Raw genomic sequence first — 20,704 nt, 5'->3', positions numbered from 1 at the left:
GCAGGTATTTTGAGGAGTAGGAAAAGCATATGTTGGTTTGAGCTCCGAGCTTGCAAACCTTTCATCCCCATTCAAGGAGACGTCTCCAGTGCACTTTGGGTTGTGCTCAATCCAAAACACAATTCAAAGGGCGCTGAAGATATCTCCTGGAATGGGGATGAAATGTTTGCAACCAAATCACCACACTCAGAGCTCAAACCAACCACTTAACTGCCAACCCAAGTTACTAATATCCAATAAAAGAAATTTCAAAAATATATATGGGTGCATATTGAAAGCCTAACCAGATGGGAAGGGTTGGGAAGAAGTCACAGCATTCAAAATGCTATAACTTGTGTGTTGGTACGTAACAGCCATTGTTATCTGATTCACTTCAGTAGGCTTTTGAGTAAAATTCAAGCTTCTACCTTTAATCAAGGAAGTCCTTTGTGGCTTGGCCTTTGGGTTCTCAGAAGACAATCTTCACTGAGTAGAACCTTCTTTTCTCATGTCCCAAAGGAGCTTTTTCAAAAAGATGATTGGACTTTGTTTTAACTTGAAGGCACCCAGTCTTTAAAAACGAAGTCCAGTTGCCTTTTGAAAAAGCACCTCTGGGACAACCATGACTTGGATGACTGAAAAGTCTCCATAGACTTCTTCTCTCATGTCTTCATCTTGAGCTGAGATGTTGAGAATCAACACTTGTTTCTATCTCCCTCCTAGAGAACAACGTCTGAGGATTCAACAGTGAAAGGGAGAGCTCCTGGGGGCAGGATAAGCTTGTGGGTTGGAAATTGTCTATGTTGTTTTAGGAGCTTAAGCAAGGTATAAAGGTAAGAACGATAAGATATGTAATAATACCTTTTCATCTGGTTATTTCAGGAAGAAATTACCAAAGAGGCCCTCTACTTTATCAAATTTCCTACTGAAATATTATCAAGAATCCCACCATCTTATAAGAGAGAAGAAGAAGAGGTAGGTTTTGTTTCCTATCAGATGGGTGTTTTTTTGTTTTGTTTTTGGTCCTTCCACAGCAATTCCTTTTAATTTCAAAATGGCAGAGAAGCAAGTGCTGAAATAGCATCTGTTCCACAAAGGTCAATGGTATTGATAGAATCTTCCTTCTTCTAGCAGGTTCATCAATGAGTAAATTTAAGTGATTTTTTTTCTGAATTGGCCTCAGCCCAATTTTTTCTTCTTTTAAAGAAAGAGACTCTTCTTTAAAGAGAGATGTTTCTAATGCAGGTAGTCTTCAGTGTCTATGGAGATTCTCAGTCCTCCAGGCCATGGTTGTCCCAGAGGTGCTTTTTCAAGAGGCAACTGGACATTCTTGTTTTTCTCTGAAGACGTTTTGCTTCTCATCCAAGAAGCTTCTTCAGCTATGACTAGATAGTGGGGAATGGAAGGATTTATACACCATCCTGTCAGAGCTTCTTGGATGAGAAGCAAAATGTCTTCAAAGAAAAACCAGAAAGTCCAGTTGCCTCTTTAAGCACCTTTAAGTACCTTTAGGTAGTCCTCAACTTACAACAATTTAGTAACCATTTGAAGTTACAACAGCACTGAAAAAGTGACTTATTATGACTATTTTTCACACTTACGACTATTGTAGAATCCTCATGGTCACATGATCAAAATTCAGACCCTTGGCAATTGACTCATATTTATGATGGTAGCAGTGTCCAAGGTCATGTGATCACCTTTTGTGACCTTCTGACAAGCAACGTCTGTGGGGAAGCCAGATTCACTTAACAACGTTGGAAAGAAAACTCATAAAATGGGGTGAAATTCACTTAACTATCTCACTTAGCAACATACATTTTGGGCTCAATTTGTGGCCGTAAGTTGAGGACTACCTATATAGCTACATGTTGAAGAATGGAGGCAACATAATGATTTTGAAGATAGCCAACTGTATTCCACCATTCGATGTGTATTCAAAGGTAGGCCGAAGGATGGTTACGTTTCTGCATCTCTCTTTGTGATGTTTGATCTGAAGCATTCCTTGTTTGTGTAACTCAATGATTTGCAGTATTTCAAATAAATAAATCTATGTATTGCATTGATACCCTCCATTTCTTGAGTAGCATTTGGGATTACAAAACATGCTGAACCCTAAACCCAGGTTCATTAAACACAATTGCTATGCTCACATAACTGGCTCTCCCTATACAGTCATCATATTATGGCTTAATATTAAGAGCCGATTCATCGAACACACTAAGACAGCGGAACCAGAAACTATTCAACCTGACTTTCATCTTGGCTGGCTTGTTGTACACACTCAACAATTAAGATGGCCCCTGCCACAATTCTCTGAGGTAGAAAAGACTGGAAGAAGATAAGTGACCTCAGGTCATCCATGCAGCCTCTGAGCTGAACGAAGAATGAAAGTTGGACATTTCTAGTGTTGATCAGATTAACAGAATTAGAAGGGACCTTGTAGGTCAGTCAGTCCAATCCCCCGCCCAAGGAGACCCTACACCATTGTTTACAGATGGCAGTCCAACCTCTTCTTGAAAGCTTCCAGTGATGAAGATCCCACAACTCCATAACTTCCCATAACTTCTGAAGTCAATTTCTGTTTCATTGGTTGATTATTCTCCCTGTCAGAAAGTTTCTCATTTCCAGGTTGAATCTGTCCTTGATCAGTTTCCTACCATTATTCCTTGTCTGGCCTTCGGGTGCTTTGGAAAATAGCTTGACCCCTTTCCTCCTCTCTGTGGCAGCCCCTCAAATATTGGAAGATTGCTATCCTGTCTCCCTTGGTCCTTCTCTTCACTAGACTAGCCAGGCCCAGTTCCTTCAACTGTTCTTCATATGTTTTAGCCTCCAGTCCACTAATCATCTTGGTTGCTCTTCTCTGCACTTTTTCTAAAGTCTCAACATCTTTTTTTATAGTGTGGTGACCAAAACTGCCTGCAGTGTTATTTCAATATTAGGCCAAAGTTGATTTTCCAAGGGAGATGGGCAGCATGTAAAAAGTATATCATTTAAAAATAAGTAATATTTTTAAAAATCCTGGAATGTCACAATGGTAGAACCCACACATTCCTTTGGGAGCAATACCTCCATGGGCATCTTTGGGAAAAGGAATTGGCTTAATGGCCCAAGAGGCACAATGTTGTGGGATCATAAAAGCCCAGAACTATTTGGTTCTTGAATAGTGCAAATCTTCTGTGTGAAAATGCCTTCACTATATAGGTAATTCTAAGCTGATAGGTGTTCTCCTGCAACTTAGAGGCCACCTTCTCTATAATAATATTTCTTAACTGCGCTTCAGTTTGGGGAACCTTTACTCTAAATGAGAAACTGAAACAGGAATTAAAAACGCAAAGCTTCTAACTGGCATGACCTTTGACCTTTGGAAATCTCAGGATCCCAACATATTTGGACAGTATCAGACTGGTGAAATCTGGGCAAGAGGGATCATTCGCCTTTTATTTATATTTTTTAAAAATATATTTAAATATTTTGCAAAATATTTCTTGCAATTATTTGTTTAACATTAAAAAATAAAAGCCGCATTTTGAATCCTTTAAGCACATATTTTTCCACCCTCCCTCCTTCTCCATTGTTCTTCTCTATTTGTATTCGACTGCTTATTTATTTTCAGAAAAGGACAGCTTTTTCTGCCCAAATTCTGTGCGTATACACCCCTAATTAAACGACTTGGAAGGTGCATGCATCAGTCAGCAAAATCAGGCAGAGAACATTATGGAGTGAAAATTAAAGGAGCAAAACATCAGAGACTCTACTGTATTTGCCTGCTGTTAGACACTCAAGCATGGAAAACAGGATACAGTTCCATGGATGGATAGCTTTCCTTATTAAAAAAACCCAGTAGGATGCACAGTAGGGGAACACACTAAAACAAGCCTTTGTAGTAATTTCCTCGAAAGAAATTTCCCAAGATAGCAAGTTGAAAAGCTTTTAATCTTACAGCTGGCTGATAGAGGGAGTTTTTGCTGAAGGTGGTGAAAAAGGAGGAGGAGGAGGAGGAGGAGGAGGAGGAGGAGGAGGAGGAGGAGGAGGAGGAGGAGGAGGAGGAAGGAAGGAAGGAAGGAAGGAAGGAAGGAAGGAAGGAAGGAGGAAAGGAAGGAAGGAAGGAAGGAAGGAAGGAAGGAAGGAAGGAAGGAAGGAAGGAAGGAAGGAAGGAAGGGGAAGGAAGGAAGGGTCTTGAAGAGTGTTGAATGATAGAAGTACTCAACGTGCTAGGCTGGGCTTATATGAGATCAGTTTATAGTTCAGTATGATGGGTAATCCTAGCCCTTGTCTTAGCATGTGGTGTGAATCGGGCCATCATGTTACATGAATAGATGTAATATGAGCAGAGCAACTGATTTTTATTGACCTGGGTTTAGGGCTTAAGTGAGCTGTATAAACCTCACCAGAGCTCAGCTCAGCGCATATAAGACTTCATCTGCCTGAGTTGATGAATATTGGTGGGTGGGTGGATCAGTGGGTGGGTGGAGGGAGGGAAGGAGGAGGAGGAGGGAGAGGAGGAGAGAGGAGGAGGAAGAGAGGAGGAGGAGGAGAGAAGGAGAAGGAGAAGGAGAAGGAGAGGGAGAAGGAGAAGGAGAAGGAGAAGGAGAAGAGAAGAAAGAAGAAGAAGAAGAAGAAGAAGAAGAAGAAGAAGAAGAAGAAGAAGAAGAAGAAGAAGAAGAAGAAGAAGAAGAAGAAGAAGAAGAAGAAGAAGAAGAAGAAGAAGAAGAAGAAGAAGAAGGAGAGGAGGAAGGAGAAAGAGGATACCATTTGATTACAGTTGATCATGCTCTTGGATGCAAAAACATCTAGATCCCAAGATGTTTCTCAACAGAATTTAAATTTTTATTCTCAATTTTTGTCTGAAAGTTCTCATCTCTTCAAAGAGATGAAACTCAGATTAGAAATGGTGAGAAGTAGCAGAAGAACATTGCCTATCTTGCTTGAATTAAAACTCCACGGAAGGACCTGGATAAAATCTCTTCATAAGACCTCTTCTCTTCCTCATCTTCCTGGTAGTATAGAATGATGTTTAACTCCTTCAGATGTGCTAGTCTAGATGCTCTGGCAGTTGAGAGCTAAAGACAATGTCACCTCATTTCAGCTGTCATTCTTACTTTCTAATTCCCCCTGGTATAATGATGCTTAAAATAGCATCCTGGTTGCCATATAAGATGCCCAATTTCATTATCTCTGTCTGAGAGAGGATATTGAAAATGCTTTCATAAAGCAGTCAAGTATTCATCTAGGCTGCCTCAAACCGAATTTCTGAACTTTGCTTTCATTAGCCCTCTCTAATTTAGCTTATTAACCTTTGCCTAACTTCCAAAAAAGAAAAGAAAAGGAAGAAGAAAGTTGTGAGTTGGAATCCTTCACATTAGTTAGCCTATTAGTTGATCGAAATAAGTTCCTGTCCCCTCTCTTTTAAAGTGTGGCTGAGTGGAAAATTAATTCAGTTTTCTTCCAACTGGAGAGGTACTTGACTTACCTGTACATCTTACCTGTACATTTTACCAGTGCACCACAAAGGAGCCAAAATTTTATGTTGCTAAGTGAGACATCTGTTAAGTGAGTTTTGCCTCATGTTAAGACCCTTTCTTGTCACAGTTGTTAAATGAAGTGTGAAAAATGGTCATAAGTCGGTTGTATCTTCAAACAATCACTAAATGAACTGATATGGCTGTATCATCCATAGTCAAGAGATCAATCATGTTCTCCAATTAGAATTTTGCGTGGCAGAAACTTCAGTTACTATTTCTAAACAACTATGTAAGGAATGCACTTTTGATTTCCAAGCTGCCGCACTGCTCTTTCAAACCCATTTCCCCCATCCCTTTCTGTTGGCAGCTCTAAAAAGACCATAGAAATATTTTATGAGTTGACAGTAAGCCGAGGAGTACCTGTATCGTGACCATAACTTCAGTGTTTCCAGCCAAATTGGCTATTTCTTGAGGGCCCCAAATTGCGGAAGACTGGATTAAGCTGATGGCACGGTTGGTGGCCATTTTGATTTCCCCACAATGCATGATACTTCAGCTTAGCTATGGTGAGGATTTTTTTGTAGAGATTCCTGTCAGAAATCAAAGGTGCACTGCTGCTGTTTAAATACACCATGAATATGTTATCCTCCAAGCTTTATTCCAGTCCTAATCCTCAGTTGCACTCAAAGATGACAGAGGAAAGCTTGTCTTCTTCCAGTTTTGGTCATCACACTATAAAAAAGATGTTGAGACTCTAGAAAGAGTGCAGAGAAGAGCAACCAGGATCATGAGGGGACTGGAGGCTAAAACGTATGGTTGCAGGAACCGGACATGGCTAGTCTAGTGAAGAGAAGGACCACATTAGAGCAGTCTTCCAATATTTGAAGGGATGTCACAGGGGTCAAGCTATTTTCTAAAGCGCCTGTAGGCCAGACAAGGAATAATGGATGGAAACTGATCAAGGAGAGATTCAACCTAGAAATAAGGAGAAATTTTCTGACAGTGAGAACAATCAACCAATGGAACAGCTTGCCTTCAGAAGTTGTGGGACCTTCATCACTTGAGATTTTCAAGAAGAGATTGGACTGGCATTTGTCAGAAATGGGGTAGGATCTCCTGCTTGGGCGTAGGGGGTTGGACTAGATGACCTTCAAAGTCCCTTCCAACTCTGTTGATCTGTTATCTTAATCTGTTAAATCTAACTTCCAACATTGTAGAATTGTTCAAAGTGCTTTATTTGGAGATGAAATTCGATCGTCATGGGATCAAATGTCCAGATTAAATCAACTGCCCCAAATCAGCTCAACAATTTGAAGGAAATGGTTGAATTGGCTTGGTTGCTTCTGAATTGGTTCAGTGATTCAGGGACCTTTTAAGCATGTACAGGAAGCTTGTTATTCAGCTGAACTGATTTTCCAAGTCAGATTGATGCAATTCTGTGGAGCAATCCAAACCATTTGGCTCAGGGATCCAGATCAAACTCAGGAATTAAAATTGAATTGCTTTAGTGGGTTGGATCTGAGCTGATGTGTTAAAAATGGGGACAACCAATAGCAACCTATGGCCGCTGCGAAAGTTAGCTCTGGGATATCAGAAGATCTACAGGTTCTGACCTTCTAACTCTTAAGACATAAAAATCAACTTTAAAAGGATTTTATAATTAAAGGAGGAAGTAATAAGATACAACCGATTCTTTTTTTATGAGGACCCAGGTTGTTGGGGGCAATATGTTGAGTCTGTAAACCAATATAAGTCTCAATATAATTGCTATTATTATTTTTCACCCCACCTTTCTTATAAATAACGTTATGCATGTACAGTAGCTCTCAACTTACGACCCACAATTAAGCCCAAAATTTGGTTTATCTGAAGATCTTTACATTGCCTCCATTCTTCATCATTTAGCTACAGGTAGTCTTCAACATACAACTGCAGTTGAGCCCAACATTTCTGTCACTAGATGTTAAATGAGCCAGGAAAGAGCCATTTTATGACTTCTGTCATGCCCCTGTTGGAGTCTGAATCCGAGGAGGAAGATGAACAGCTGACAAGTAGTGGGAGTGTGGCTCTGTTGGCTGTGGAGGAAACTGGGGAAGGGCAAAGTCTGGCTGGGCAGAGAAGGGGAGAGGTACGACAAGGGAGAAGGAGTTCAGAGAAAGATCCAGGGCCATCCCCTCTTCATCCTAGGGCATGCCAGGGACGCGGACTGCAAGCTCACCGGAAGCACTTTTTCATCAAAAAGATGGCGGCGCCAGCGCTTCGGTGAGCTTTTCTGCAGAAAGCCATTTTTACCCAAAAAGCTCACTGGAGCGCATGCGCGCCATCTTTTGATGAAAAAGTGCTTCTGGTGAGGTCACCAGAAGCACTTTTTCGTCAAAAAAGATGGCGACGCCCAATTGATGCTGGTACCGGGCCGCGGCACCCAGCTGATGCCGGTACCGGGCCACGGCATAAAAAGGTTGGGGATCACTGTCCTAGGGCATGCAGGGAGGAATGGAGAAAAGAAACAGCATGGGTTGCGTGGCTTATGGGGGAGGAAAAGGCCCTGATTCCCTTCATTAGCCACACCTGGGAATAAAGTTTAAAAGAAATGCAGGCTGCATGCAGCAGGCTGCTGGGAGCAAACATGAGTTTATCTTATGTTGACTTTGCTTATCTGCATTCCTGGAATCCTCCCAACCGTGTTGAGTTATTGCCATGCCTTCATGTCTGGAATTGTTGCTCCTGCCTTGCCAAACTAATTACCTCATTTTGCCTTGATTGGACTTATAGTTACAGTTTTTGTTGACCATGTTTTGGACTTGATTCTCTGCAACCAAAGGCTGTTCCTGGGAGAGTTTTTCTCTAGCCAGAAGGTAACCAGGACACTGGGGGCAAAGTGGAGCTAATAAAGGGACTCCTATAGATTAACTGACTGTGTTGCCTTTGTGCCACGCCCCAGGTCATCACAACTTCTCTTGCCCCAGTGGTTAAGCGAATCACTGCAGTTGTTAAGCTAGTAACACGGTTCTTATGTGAATCTGGCCTCCCCATTGACTTCACTTGTCAGTAGATTGCAAAAATGGATCGCATGATCTCAGAACACTGCAAATGGCATAAACATGAGTCAGTTGCCAAGCAAAATCTGATCATGTGACCAAGGGGATGCTGTAATGGTCATAAGGGTGAAAAATGGTCATACATCACTTTTTCCAGTGCCATTGTAACTTTGAATGGCCACTAAATGAACTGTTGTAAATCAAGGATTACCTGTAACATAAATTATAAATAACTCAAGGCGGTGAACATACCTAATATTCCTTGCTTCTCCTATATTTTTCCCCCACAACAACAATCCTGGGAAATGAGTTGAGCTTTCTTATTCTTCCCCCTCTTCTATCTCCTTCCAGATTTGTACTTAAATGTCCTGTATGTGCAGCTAAATGATTTATAACAAACGATCTATACAATTTTTTTAATTCCCGCAGTATGAATTTTTCCATTAGAATTCCAGTCTTTTCTCAGATTCGATTTCACGTATAAGCTTAGCACCGTTAGAAAGAGGTATAGATTTCAGCCCCATTTGTAACAGGTGACTAAGTCGTTTTTCACCACTTAGGAGATTTGTGAGGCTGGGCTTCTCCTGAGGTCTAGCCACATTCATGAGGGACAAAAGCATTTTCAGCAGCTTACAAATCTGAATATCCCACCGCTGATAAAAGCTCTCTCTATTAGGAATGTTTATGCTGGCCACCAAGGGATAAGAACAGGAAAGAAACATGCTTTATAATGCCTTTCACATTGAAATAACTGGAGGGCATGGTTGCTGCAAAGGAAATGTGTCTTTAAAAATTAACCCTGGTTCTCTCTCTCTCTCTCTCTCTGTCTCTCTCTCTCTGTCTCTCTCTCTCTCTCTCTCTCTCTCTGATACATGATTGTAAATGATCCTTGATGTTTCCTTCTTTCCCTGTGAAGTCAAGTAAAGGCTACCCAAAAAGGCATGATCAGGAGAATAGAAAAAAACCACTCCTGCAGAATCTATTCATAAATAATCCGGATGAAGATTGTATGTATGGGTTTGGATTGGAATCTGAGATTAGCAAACTGAAAATATCCCTAAATCGTTCAATAGTAAAGCATAATAGGAATTGATGGTTCCTATTTCATGGACAAGGGACGCGGTGGCTCAGTGGCTAAGATGCCGAGCTTGTCGATCAGAAAGGTCGGCAGTTCAACGGTTCGAATCCCTAGCGCCGCATAATGGAGTGAGCTCCCGTTACTTGTCCCAGCTTCTGACAACCTAGCAGTTCGAAAGCATGTAAAAATGCAAGTAGAAAAATAGGGATTACTTTGGTGGGAAGGGAACAGCGTTTTGTGCACCTTCGGCATTTAGTCATGCCAGCTGCACGACCACGGAGACATCTTTGGACTTAGCGCTGGCTCTTTGGCTTTGTAACCGAGATGAGCACCGCCCCCTAGAGCCAGAAACGACTAACACGGATGTGCGAAGGGAACCTTTACCTTTACTTGATGGACAACTTATGAGATTCTGCAACAAGAATGCAGGGTACAGAGTTTAGGCTGGAAGAAGACAAAATTTAAATGAATATTAGGGGGGAAAAAAAGCCATTCCAGTAAAAGGAATGTAGCAATGGCTCCTGGAGCTTTATTGAAATTGCTCCAACAGGGAATGGAGACATATTGATCAGGTATGCTTTAATTGGATTCTTATACTGGGTAAAGTCTCAGTGGCCTCTTCCAATCGTACATTGTAATCCTAAACTAATGGTGGATTTCCCCAGTTTAAACTTAGTCTCAAACTTACATTAAATTGCGTTTCAGGAAAGAGGCACTGAGCAATATCTTTGATCAGCTGTATCTTCAGAGTCCCAACAAATTGTGAAGGTTTACAGATAATATTGTCTACTTTATTAGTGGCCAGCATAATATTGTCTACTAGACTGGTAAACTTCAAATTATCTGGATTGCAACCCCCAGAATCATAAGCCAACACAATCATTAGCAGTATTGGCCAGAATTTATGAAAGTTTAAATTGTACTCAATTTGAGGTCACAACTGAAGCCTTGATCTGTATTCTATTATATAGGTTGAAATTTTATGAACAAAAGGTGAAGGTAGAGAGAAAACATGTATTTCACAAAAGGAAACCAAAATCAAACTTTATTAAAAATAAAGTGAAACTTTATTAAACTTTATTAAATAATAAAGTGAAACTTCACCCTCTTCCCCATTAACTTAAATAGTAAAATGTTGATATTTGTGATAAAAGGAAAAAAAGGTAAAAAAAAATATTTTTCACCACATGAGAAAAAGTAGCTAATAAAAAACTTAAATAAAATAAACTTTAAGAAAAAACTTGACAGAAATTGTAGAGCTTCAATGTAGGCCACAAAATGGCTTCAAGGAGGGAGCGAGGAAGGAAGGAGAAAAGAAAGAAGGAAGGAAATTCTTTTCTTTCAAAGTTTTCATCATGATGAATTTTAAAAAAAGAAGAAAAAAATCCTCCATAATTTTCTGTTTGTTTTTTTTTTGGCAAGATTCAACTTTAATCTTTTATTTTAACTATAATATATTTTTAAGAAAACATTCTCTTCTAAAATTATTGGTATAACATTTTAACATTAAGTATAGATTGGGCATTATTTTAACTTCATTTTATAGAGAGCAGGTAGCCTCTAGATTAATTCTGAAATGTAAAAAGCAGCATATACATTTGGACTTCTACTTCCTACTTTGGTTTCCTTGCAGTGCTTATTTGTTCCTTGTTTATTCATTTGATTTAAAGGGAAACCGATCTCACTGTGTTAAGGCTGAAAAAGAAAAGAAAAAAGCTATGATCCTGAAAAGTTCTTCAGGACAACTACCTACTTTTCACATTTGGGGAATTTGGCTGGATATTCTCTGATGTCTGTTTAATTGCGTGCCCAAACAGGAGTATTTCTAGATTAGCAGTATCTAGAAATGATAATATCTCACCTGTTGGGAGATCCACCCATATAATTTAGGATTGAGACATTTGTTCCTCTAGATATGGCCTTGAAACCCTTTTTCTACATCACTGCAAGTTACCAATGATGCATTTTTAATTGAAGACATCCATAAATACCAACTAGCAGCCAGTAGACTTTATGAAAATTCCTTAATTTCCAAACACATGCACAGACTTAACCATAGTTTCAACTGGGAAACTGTGATCATTCTAGACCAAGCCAAGGCCAAAGGGCTAGATAATTCCTGAAAGCCTGGCACTCTGACATATTGGCCATCAATAGACACATAGACATAAACAGCAAAAGAGATAATCAACAAGCCAAAAAGTGAATAAAACACTTTTCTACCAGCAATCAACATACAGAAGAGTGTAGATTAACAAAAGATTGACATTGGACCAATAATCAAGAAGTAAACAATACCCCAATTAAGGAGCTGGCAAACAAGCTAACAGTAAACCAGCAAACCTCCAAGACCACTCCTACCAATGCTAACAGGTCAAACCACTAGACTAGGGGTGTCCAACCTTGGCAACTTTAAGCCTGGAGGACTTCAACTCCCAGAATTCCCCAGCCAGCAAAGCTGGCTGGGGAATTCTGGGAGTTGAAGTCCTCCAGGCTTAAAGTTGCCAAGGTTGGACACCCCTGCACTAGACTATGAATGGATAGCAAACCCCACTCCTTACTAGCACTGATGATGTTACTTAGTTTGGATAATGAAACATCTGCAAGAAAACAAGCAAACCCAGAGAGCACCAAGGATCCCTCACTTTAACCCTGAGCTACAAATGGTTTCCTTCTTTGATGTATTTTTCAAAATTGGTAGCAAAATGATTTGAGTTGGGAGTGGAGTGCAATCCTTCTAAAACGTGTGTCACAGTGCACGCATATTTTTACACTGATGGTGAATAAAAGACATGGCCACGCTCCTCAAAACAAAATGGAAGTGGTTGGAAAATAAAGTTAAAATTGAGTAGATGAACGTATAGAGAAATAAGTTAAGAGTATTATAAAGCTAAAATGTGTAAGCGACAATGGTTTACAAAGAAAATGTGATTACTGATATTTTGGTAAGGAAAGTATGTTAATTATAATGGCTAGCACAAGATATATGCACCCAGTCAACACACTGTTTAAATGAAAGATGGACTTGTTGTAAATAAAAAATTTAAAAAATTAATTTAAAAAAAAACAGAAAAAGAGATAACCTTATACAGCCCTGAGACTTAGCTCTCCTTAAAGAATAATATAAAATAGTAATATAAAAAGAAGCAATACAATTAAAGAGGAGGAAGGTTAGAAGAATTGGTCCTCAGTGCCTACCTGGGTGTAGAATGTAAAGAAATCAATCAATCAATTAAAAAAAAGATACATATCTGTTCCTAAGTTGAACAATCCTGTTTTTTGTCCAGTTATCATTTCTACAAATGAGTCATTTTTTAAAAAAACAATTGACCTGCTTAATTATCACACAACACCCTTCAGAGTCCTATTTGAACAATTCTAACCCAAACCACATACATTTTTAAAAATCATGCATTTCTATTGCAATTATTCCAATGCTGCCACTGTTATTGGAATGCATCATATTTGTAGCTGATTCATGGCTTGCCTTGATAGAAAGAAAAGAAGAAGAAAATAATAATAATAAAATCTCTGTGGTGCATATTATTTTCCTCTCAAATAGCACGATACAACATTTATTTAACCAGAATGTTAAATGTCAAGGAAAAAGGCAATTAATCTACCACATGCATATATTACAGAGGCGCAAGGAACTCTTGGATCAGGTTTTTTCCTTAGCACTCTATGCAGGGTTTTGTTTTCTTTCTTTCTTTTCTTTCTTTTTAAAAAAGGGAAGTGAATTCCTGCAGGGAAATGGTTAATCTATTTTTAACTAAAGCTTACTTTTGTAATCTATCCAGTGCTTAGAGTTCTGTCATTGATCTATGATTTATGTGTTTTAAACCACTTCTTGGCTGCAGCATTGGTTTCTATCCAGAATGCTGGGCTGAATACTAATTGCGAGATCAAATTTATGCTGTTGGGCTAAGCATCTGACGGGAGTTTTTCTCCAGGGCTCCCATAAAGCAGGCTAGGGTGGAACCTTGTTAAAACCAGGTTTTTTTTGTATGTATATATATATATAAAATGTATGTATATATATATACAAAATATATCAGCATTGTTCTTTTTAAAGGGCTTTATCCCCAGAGTTAGGATTGATAGTTTATCTAAATTGTCCCTGGCAAGGTCCATGGATGTGGGGGCTGTAAGAAAGCTTTGGCCAAAAAAGATTAAAAGATTAAAAGGCAAAGATTCAAGAGGTCATTTGCAATCAGGTTGGGGAAGCCTTTTATTGTAATCTCTCATCCCCTCTTTGCAAGAACAAAAAAAGCATCATTTTTTAATTGCTAACTGCTTTTGTTGCGGATACGAGGGAAAACAGAGGCAGAATTAAATAGAACATAGAGTCCACTACACGAAGCTTCCAAATTCAATCACGTTCTTCCTCTTTCCTATGAATAATAACTATGGAGGTTATCAAAATGTTCCCACTGCATCCTATAATTATTCCAATGCTGCCACAAATTCAACAGTAGGATTTGTCTTATCACCAGTTAATGCTCCTCCTACATCTTTTAAGCATTCAAGCCCAACTCATTTGTCCAGTCCTCTCTTATCTGCATCCTCCTAGAACGCTCCTCCTCTGCACAGCACAAAGTCCTCCCCTTGTTAGTCTACCAGTCTGGAGGTTCCTTCAACCCAACATCTGCTTCTGATGTGCAGCCATTTATTGTGCAGTTCAGATCCACCAGTAAAGGTAGATAGCATAACTCAGGGACACGCAGAAAAATAAATAAATGAATTCATGGCACTGGAAATATTTTCCCCTGTTTTGTATTATGTGCTCTTATTTGGACACATGTCGAGCAGGTGAACTTCGAAAGTGATTTATGATAACTTCATAGCATAGCAGTGAATGTGCTAGAGTATGTTTATTAAGGGTAATGAAGTTTTAGCAGAGATTGTGCTTTCTCTCTCTCTCTCTCCCTCTCTCCCTCTCTCTCTCTCTTTCTCTCTCTCTGCTTCCCTCCCTCCTCTTTTCCCCCCTCCCTGAAGTTCAAAACATTAACCACATATATATTATGACTTTGTATGAAAAGCATACAAGTGTGTCTATCTGTATTAGGCAGAGAAACACAACAAGCCATTTCTGTCCCATCTTGGTTTCATATGTGTTCATTCATAACTTCATACAATCTGATTTTCAAATCATCAAATCATTTTATTTCAGTTTGAAAAAATGTAGGTGAAAAACCCACCCATTTTAAAACAGTGGATGCATTTTATTCCTCCAAACTCTTTATTTATTCATTTATTCCCCACCCCCCCTAAAAAAACCCTCTACCTCCTAATCTGCACATTAGCCTGTGAATGGCAAATAAGGTCAATCTGTTTTAAAATGGAGATTGAAAAAAAGATGGAACCATCTGTGATTTGTTTGCATGATATACAATTGAATCTCGGGAATTGTGCGAACCGCTATGTGAGCATTAACTGTCCCTTCCGACTTCTAAAATAATATAAACAAAGTACCTGTGCTTCTGTTTGTGTCATCTTTTTAGGGTTTAGGATCCTGGGAGAGTAATGGTAAACTAGAATGCTGGTAGTGAAAAAGGAATGGAAAATGGTGAGAATGGGGTAGACCTCCCGACTCTGTCCATGGTGCTGATTATCAGCACATTTTTGTGGTTATTTAGAGCAGAGGATAAAAGCATTTTCTTTCGGCATTTTTCCACTGGACGTGTAAGAAGGATTGTGGTCAGAATTGAAAAATGGATCGCACATAGCCAGAGTAATGAGTTTTCCTTTCCACTGAAAGAGGATGTATACAAGTCTGGATGTGTTTGCCTGCATTCCTACTCTTAGTTACTTGTCCCCTTTTCTCTTTCTCTTTCATCTTTCTCCAAGTTCATCTGTCCTATGATTGAATATTAATGAGCAAAATCCTTGAGGATGAAACTTCATTTTTTTTGTGACAGTAGTGATCCACATTTTTAAAAAAATAAAGGCAAATGCAGCTTTCCTTCCTTAGGTTAGATTAGATTAGATTAACAGATTTGGAAGGGACCTTGTAGGTCATCTAGTCCAAAGCTGGAGACCCAAGACCATTTCTGACAAATGGCAGTCCAATCTCTTCCTGAAAGCTTCCAGTGATGGCTCTCCCACAACTTCCAAGGGCAAGCTGTTCCATTGGTTGGTTGTTCTCACTGTCAGAAAGTTTCTCCTTATTTCCAGATTGAATTTTTCCTTCTTCAGTTTCCATCCATTATTCCTTGTCTGGCCTAGAAGTGCTTTAGAAAACAGCTTGACCCTTTCCTCCCTGTGGCAGCCCCTCAAATATTGAAACACTGCTCTCCTGTCTCCCCTGGTCCTTCTCTTCACTAGACTAGCCATGCCCCAGTTCCTGCAACCGTTCTTCACATGTTTTAGTCTCCAGTCCCCTAATCACCCTGGTTGCTCTTCTCTGCACTTTTTCTATTCATAAACCTCCATCTAAAGAAAAACCTTGGAGAGAAGAAGATGTGAAGGACCCTGATAAATTTTGAGACACATGAGTAACATAATTCAAGCTGCTACAACAACATTGCAACGTGGACTATCAAGTTGCACTGATCATATTCCTGCATCATTGGGCTTCAGAATTCCCAGTGATGCAGCCATTCAGTTGAAATTATTTTCTCCTTGTTCTTTGGTTACAGCAGTTACTTTTGATTAGCAATGGTAGGAGGGAATAACTGCAGTTCAGTTTTTAGCTGTTCACATTTTGCAATTCTCAACTAACATATGCAAATCACAGCCAATAAAGTGTCATTCTGAGTCTTGCTATTCTTGCAAGGCTGGTCCCAACAAACACCCAGATTTAAATAGTGTTTATGATTTAAGCTGGGGAATTCTGGGAATTGAAGACCACACAACTTAAAGATGCCAAAGTTGTTCTGGTGTACCAGTTGGGAAGCATAGAAAGGCATGGGCAATGAGTAGAATCGTTGTGCCTGGCAGAACCTAAAGAGAATTGAAAGGACCATCTCTTCTGATGTTTACAGCATCTGTTGAGGTCTAAAGGTATACAACCTCAAGGCTTATTCAAACCAGGCAAGGTGAATGAGCATTAAGAGAAATGACTTTTCAACCATTCAACAGTCTCAGGTATTATGGTTTGCCCTGGGTGGGACAATGCAGAAGACATATGGGTGGGGCTACATCAGCTCGAGATTTTACATTGTGGTCTGGGAGATTTATTGGGCATCAAGATTGTCCTTAAATATTTTATGATTAAAGAGAGACCCAACCTCGAACTAAGGAGAAATTTTCCTGACAATGAGAACAATTAATCAGTGGAATGGCTTGACACCAGAAGTTGAGGACACTCCAACATTGGAAATTTTCCAGAAGAGACTAAACAACCATTTGTCCAGAATAGTACAGGGTCTCCTGCTTGAGCAAGGAGTTTAGACTAGAGGCACCTGAAGGCCAGACAAGGATCTCCACTTCCAATATGCACTACATAAACATGACAAAAATATAAATAAAAAATATGCATATACAGACATATATTGCTAGCAAATTTTATTAGCTTGCTTGCAAGCAAATTTTATGTGTCAGACTGAGCAAGCCAATGGCAGATAGATAGATCTCTGAATGAATCTGTGATTATGTGAGCAATTCAATTTGCCTGCCTGCTTTGCCTGATTTTGGGTAAAAGTTGCTCTTTTTTAATAAAAAAAATTCAATATTTACATAAATATTTATAATATTTACATACAAGCCATGCCCAGCCAATCACATGACCACCAAGCCACACCCACAAATTAGGCCATGCCCACAGAACCAGTTAGTGGTATCTTGGTTTTGAAATTATGAGTTTGGTGGTCCCTGAGGTCCAAAAGTTTGGTGACCCCTGTTCTATAATGACGCACAGAAACAACCCAATCTAGTTCAGATTAGAGGATTGGAGACTAAATCATACGATGAACGGTTGCAGGAACTGGGCTTGGCCAGTCTAGTGAAGAGAAGGACCAGGGGAGACATGATAGCAGTTTACCAATATTTGAGGGGCTGCCACAGAGAAGAGATCAAACTATTTTCCAAGGCACCTGAAGGTCAGACAAGGAATAATGGATGGAAACTGATCAAGGAGAGATTCAACCTGGAAATAAGGAGACATTTTATGACAGTGAGAACAATCAACCCATGGAACAGAAGTTGCCTTTGGAAGTTGTGGGAGCTTCATCCCTAAAGGCTTTCAAGAAGAGACTGAACTGCCATTTGTCAGAAATGGTGTAGGGTCTCCTGCTTGGGTTGAGGGGGTGTGTGGATGGACTAGAAGACCTACAAGGTCCATTCCAGCCCTGTTATTCTAAGTTCTATCAAAATGTATTTATCTTAGAGCTACCCAATAATGTTCACGTTTCCAGTCTCAGGAAAAATGAATCTTGGCAGTGCAGTGGATTCTGGGGCTGCAAATGAATGGGGTGGGATGGGGTAAAGACTCCAGTTGTGTTGTGTCTCCCCCCACACACACACACATACTGGAGGGTTCACACGGCAGTCAAAAAGCCAATTTTGGCTTCTTTCTTTGGATTAAGCTCGGCATGGTGTGTTTGGCCTGCAGTTGGGGGTAGAATCGAGGCGGACTTTGTTGCTGCAGGAATCCAGCTGGGAAAGGTTAGCAAGTTGTGTGCGAAATCAGCAGCTCACCGAGCTTCAGGGGCGGGAGGTCATCCAGTGTGTGACTCTCCTTCCTCCTCCATTGTTCATCTTATTTAATCCATCCTGAGACCCTTTTTTTTTTTTTTTAAACAAAATCTCTTTCTTGTGTGTTGAGATACCAGTATACAGAGCAGGTCCTCAACTTGCAACTGTTCATTAGGTGACCCTTCAAAATTATGACAGCACTGGGAAAAAGTGAACTTGTGGCCCCTTTTCACACTTACCACTTTTGTGGTATCTCAGGATCAGGGGATCAAAATTCACATGCTTGGCAATGGCTTGTAGTTTTGACCATTGTGGTGTCTGAGGGTCGTGTGATCCCATTTTGCGACCTTTTGACAAGTGGGAAGCCAGATTCACTTAATAACTGCGTTGCTAACTTAACAAGTGCAGTGATTCATTCAGCAACCGTGGCAAGAAAAGTCGTAAAATGGGACAAAACTTGCTTAACATGTGCCTCGCTTAACCACAGAAATTTTGGCCTCAATTGTGGTCATAAGTTGAGGACTAACTGTACTGCTTCTTTCTGTCTCAATCCTTCCCCCAAGAAACTAAGGTTCCCCTTGCACATATATGCCAGTCATTTTCGGCTCTAGGGGGCGGTGCTCATCTCCGTTACAAAGCTGAAGAGCCAGCGCTGTCCGAAGACGTCTCCGTGGTCATGTGGCCAGCAGGACTAAACACCAAAGGTGCACGGAGCACTGTTCCCTTCCCACCAAAGTGGTCCCTATTTTTCTACTTGCATTTTTTACGTACTTTCGAACTGCTAGGTTGGCAGAAGCTGGGACAAGTAACAGGAGCTCACTCCGTTACACGGCGCTAGGGATTTGAACCACTGAACTGCTGACCTTTCAATCGACAAGCTCAGCGTCTTAACCACTGAGCCACCATGTTGGAGAACCCCTTTTTGTGTATTATGAAGACACCATAGTACATCACTTCCATTTTTCTTCTTCCATCATTTGGGTCTGTGGCTCTGTGTAATTCTATTCTTAAAACTGGTCACTTCAACTGAAAACAGGGTGTCTAATGAGATCTGAGAATGCCAGCTGTGGCCAGGTAACATGTTGCAAGCAACCAATAAATCTGGCTATTAAGAAACTTCCAGGAACAAGTTTTATTTCCTCTCCGTGCTTCTGCCTCAGGAACTGTGTGCAGTCATGCGCCTATTTTTTTCACAAGAGAACCTGGTTCCCACCCAACCCCCCTCAATTGCCAGCCATGACTTACACATGGAAGCAGGTGAGAGTGAGGGGGGCTGGAAGGGGGGCGGGGGAGAAAAAAAATGAAAAAAAAGAAGAAAAGAAAAAGGGAAAAAGAAAAAGAAAGAGAAGAAAAAGAAAATGTACTAACAGTTTGAAAAACTTGTGACATTAGTCAGCTACTGTATACGTATTAAGTTTGCATGTACTCCCATGTTTGAGAATGTGAACATCTGTTAGATAGATGTCTGTTTATTATCCTGAAATGCCAACTGCTATGCGCAATCGATGCTTTAAACTTGGACTGGAACAATATGTTTGTACTATAATATACTATAATTTTAATTCTCTCTCTCTCTCTCTCTCTCTCTCTCTCTCTCTCTCTCTCTCTCTCTCTCTCTCTCTCTCTCTCTCTCTCTCTCCTTCCCTTCCTCTCTCACATTATATATACTCTCCAAAGCACCTGAGGACCGGACAAGAAGCAATGGATGAAAACTTATCAAGGAGAGATCCAACCTAGAACTAAGGAGAAATTCCTGACGTCAATGAATCAAGAGAACAGTTTGCCTTCAGAAATTGTGGCTGCTCCATCACTGGAGGCATTGAAGAAGAGACTGGACAACCATTTGTCTGAAATGGTATAGGGCCTTCTCCCTGAGGTTGGACTATAAGATCTCCAAAATCCCTTCCACTTCTGTTATTCCGTATTCTTTTCTGTAAATCCACCTTCTCACAAGAGAGTCTTCCACATTTTCCAAGGCGCTTTATCATTTCTGCTGGTGATGTTTTGAAGTATCCTTTAAAGCAGACAAGGTGGAAGTGATTTTATTTATTTTAATGTATTAGCTACCCAATCCTAACGTGGAGAAGTTACTGTGTCTTTGGTTACACCTCTATCCATCATTCAGTCTGCATCCCTGGCTGTCCACAGTTCCTGATGAAGCACAGTGGTTTGTGTGACAGTTTCAACAGCTTGGTGAGATCATTTCACCCGTTCACCATCCAAATCTTATTTAGCAGTCAGTTGTAAAGCTGGGGTAACTGAGTTGAGTGGCAGAACTGCAATATAAACATCAAAACACAAGGACATGTCCGTTGGAATAGGCCCAAGATCCATTTGTCAACTCCTGGATCTCCTACCAAAGGTTCATCAGGTCCTGGAGATGTTTATTGAATGTCCACTGGGCAATTCCCTTCTCTCACTGTCACACTTTTCAACACTAGGAATTCAGTGGCGTTCTTTTGATGCTACATGTTGTTGTTTTTTAGATCACACTAACAGCTGTCCTG

General features: G+C 40.1%; 1 long non-coding RNA gene across 1 annotated transcript in view; it reads left to right on the top strand.

Moving 5' to 3' along the window:
* The window catches only part of LOC148129749 (uncharacterized), a 73,843-nt gene extending 53,492 nt beyond the window's left edge, over positions 1 to 20,351 (top strand). The window contains exons 3-4 of the long non-coding RNA XR_015750715.1: positions 862 to 954; positions 19,875 to 20,351. This is a non-coding gene — a long non-coding RNA (uncharacterized LOC148129749). The remainder of the gene's footprint in view (positions 1 to 861; positions 955 to 19,874) is intronic.
* Positions 20,352 to 20,704: the final 353 nt, after the last annotated feature.

The sequence above is a fragment of the Notechis scutatus genome, chromosome 10, assembly GCF_049901735.1.
Source record: "Notechis scutatus isolate UNSWTSFEM ecotype Mainland chromosome 10, rNotScu1.2, whole genome shotgun sequence".
NCBI classification, from domain to species: domain Eukaryota; kingdom Metazoa; phylum Chordata; class Lepidosauria; order Squamata; family Elapidae; genus Notechis; species Notechis scutatus.
Note: the sequence above shows the minus strand (reverse complement) of the source record. Positions and strands in the feature narration are given on the sequence as shown.